This window comes from Zingiber officinale, chromosome 1B (genome assembly GCF_018446385.1).
Source record: "Zingiber officinale cultivar Zhangliang chromosome 1B, Zo_v1.1, whole genome shotgun sequence".
Classification (NCBI taxonomy): Eukaryota; Viridiplantae; Streptophyta; class Magnoliopsida; order Zingiberales; family Zingiberaceae; genus Zingiber; species Zingiber officinale.
Window position 1 is genome coordinate 96843870 of NC_055986.1, and position 3795 is coordinate 96847664.

The window sequence follows — 3795 nt, forward strand, 5'->3', positions numbered from 1 at the left end:
TATACTTAATTGTTGCACTTAGTTTAATACTTTCATTGTAATACATCCTTGTACTTATCTCCGAATATATAGTGATTGCCCAACGAAAGCGATCAACGATCGCGAACTTTGGAGTAGGAGTCATCACAGGCTCCGAACCAAGCAAATGAAAGGTGTTAACGATTGCTTTATTTTATTTCTTATTTCTGTTACATTTCACTCAAACAATTTTTAACAAATGTGAAAATTCCACAAGCGCTATTCACACTCCTCTAGCGCACCTCGATCCTACAATTGATATTAGATCAGAGCTGCTCTGAATCGGTACAACTATCGTTCGAGCATTTTTTTGTCACTTTTTTATTCATTTTTGGTAAAAATAAATTCTTACACCTTTCATTTTTTCCCTCCAATTTTTTTGAAATATCCAGTCTCAAAATTTCGCCATTAATTAGAATAGGTAAAATAGCGCATTTAACAAAATTCATCACAATATTTTTTAATATTATTTTATTATTTTTTTCTCAAAATTTGTGAAACACTCTTATTTTATCTTCTCCAGCACTACTAATCCAAGACTAAATCTTGAAACAAGTTTTATTGATCTCATTTTTGAAAGATTTTTCTAATGGATCACAAAGAAGGGTATAGCACTGTACACCCTACCCTCTTCTCCGACGAAGACTTCGGATACTAGAGGAGCCGAATGGAGTACCACCTGAAAACTTAAGTGGAAATATGGATAATAATCTAGATGGGATTCAAATATCCCACAGAAGATGGAGTTTCCATACCCTGCGACAAATGAGACACATCAACCTACAAGAAGATCGAAGTTGATGCAAAGGCAACCCAGACTCTTCAATGTATCCTAACTAAAGAATAACTTAACCGCGTTGGCCCCTTCAACAGCGCCAAGGAGCTATGGGAGAAGCCGATCGAACTGCATGAGGGAACCTCTGACACCAAGGTAAGTAAGCATGATTTGATCTTAAATAATTTATATAATATTAAAATGTAGGATGGTGAGTCGGCAAGTCAACTTCACACGCGGATTCAAGACCTGCTCAACAACCTCCACGCAATCGGTCAAAAGGTGGAAAACTACGATGTTATCAGGTATGCACTCAACACCTTTCTGAGGAATACTTTGTGGGCATCCATGGTAGATGCTTACAAAGTATACAAGGATCTATCCTTAATAAAATTAGATGAATTACTTTTAGAATTCGAATTACACGAATAGACTAATGCACCCTCAACCGAGAAAAGTAGTGCTCTTGTTGTAGGTATACATAGAACAAAGGAACCAAAAGTCAAGCGTTGAACTAAACTCGAACCTAAAGACGAGTCAGACTCAGAGGACAACGATGAGATCACCGCTGAACTCGTCAACCTTGTACGAAAATTGTATAAGAAAAAGAAGGGCTTCTCAAAACGGAAATAAAAAGGTGATTCAGTCAAAGATGACGCAACCAAGCCCAAGTTCCAAAATGAACTTTAAAGTCACCTTCTATGTCTGCAACAAGAAGGGATACATCAAGGCGAATTGTCCAAATCATAAGGAAGTAAAAAAGAAACGAAGAAAGAAGGCCCTATGAGCAACATGGGATGAATCATCATTAGAAGACTTCGATGAAGATGGCGAACAAACAAGTTTTCTCGCACTTCCGGCTCGAGAGAAAGTCATCAAATCTGAGTCCGAGATAGAATCAGAAGCTGAGTCCGACCGAAGGCACGAATCTATATTCAGTTCAAAAGGTTCTCAAACCAATGTAAGTATTTCTTTAATTAGATCGCACAATTTGACTTCTTACTTGTCAAGAAAATTAGCCAAGTCCTACCTCCAGGTCAAGTCACTCCAAGAGGAGGTCAAAGCCCTCAAGGAAGTGACTATCCCAAGCTCCTTGACAGAATCGGTTCAAAATAGAACTTCAACTCAAGTCCAAAAACTTGAGGAATAAAATTCCAATCTGAAAGTCAAGTCAAAGAACTGAACGATACATCGGAACGGTTCACTTTGGGTTCCAAGAATCTTGATTTGATTCTAGGAAAACAAAGTCAAGTCAAGGAACTTCACTAAGGCTGCATGTGCTGGAAAGAGGCATGGACGTTCCAATTGGTTTGGTGATAGTTTCGATCAAGGCAATGACAGAAGACTAGAACACCAAGTAGGCTGGCTAATATGAATGATACAATCAACATAGTGGCAGCTGCATGTGGAAGGAACATGACCTTGGTGGTAATTGAGAATCCAAAGTTGATTGCCTTAGTACCTACACAAGATGTGTCACGCCCGAGAGTATACCCGTCCCCTAAATCGAATGGTATCCCCTAATGATAATATAGGAAATAATCGATACCAAATCAATTCAAGCCAACACTAACACCAATGCGATATAAAATTACTACACTCGCTACACAAGATAATAGTTATAATATTATAACAAAACCTCAACAATTCTATGAGGGAAAGAAAACAATAAATTGTAAAATAAATCAACTCCAAAAGAAGGATCCAACTCAAGTGGGACTGGAAACTAGGACCTCTGAGCGACACAACACATCCTCTATCTACTAACCTAAAGGTCAAAGGAAAAGCAAGGTGTAGTGAGTATAATAACTCAGCGGATATAAGAAGATAGGACATAAGAAATATAGCGTAAGGAGAGCAATGGAAATACAGTCTTCAGTAAAAAATAATTACTACTAAAGTAAGAGAGTCAATATAATTAACTGCTAACCAAAAGCACAACCTATAACATAACACCCACTAATCTACTCAACCAGGTATAACCAATAAATTGGGAGTATATATAGTACCTCCAAATTTGCACAAAGAAACACATGACCGACATACAGAAAGCATATAACAAGCACTGACTGCAGGAGAAATGCTTTACAATGGATGGTCTCATGGGCAGTCAGGGTAAGTAAATAGTCACTATCTGTCGAGTGAATTTGCTACCACGTACAATCTCATGGGCAGGCATGATATATATGTAGCTATCTAGCTATGAACTACACACGAACTCTCTACCATGAATGTCTCGTAGGTAGTCATATGTATCATGATCACTAGGGGTGTAAATGAATCAAGTCGCTCGTGAGCTATTCGAAGCTCGATTCGATAAAAGCTCGTTTAATATAAATATATGAAATGAAATTCATATTGCATGAAAATTAGTTTTAGATGTATAAATATCATATAAACTAATTCTAAGGATGCATTATGGTTTAGTATAGTCAGATACATCAAGAGAAAATCAAAACTAAGACTTTAGGTCAAGGTTCAATTAAAGCAATTGGATAGTTTTGGGTTTTGTGTCAATATTGGGATCTATTACAAATATATTTTTAAATATATTTTTTTCCAAGTAGATAAGGGTAAAACAAACATCTCTATAAAATTTAGAAATTTTTAGAGATTTATAAAATTTTTGATGTATTTCTGAAATTAGGTTTAGAAATACATTTTGGGCTGAAATATGATGTCAATCAATTGCATCAGAGACCAGTTGACTAGTAATATTGTTCATCGAACACAGAATGATTTTGTAAGGTTATTTCGATGAGGGTAGTCGACTGGGGTCTAGGGCAGTTGACTAATACATTCTAAAACTATTTTTTCAGTAATAGAAAATGACTAAAAACATGATATACATGTTTGTAATCTTATGCGAGATTAATACATGATAGTTATGGTTATTAGAGATTAAAAGAGTCTAATAATTGGGATATTATTGGAGCTTTTTTTATGTATGACAAAAGGAGAGAAGTTTAGGTTTAAGTGGAAAATCTAAATACTTTTGTGAG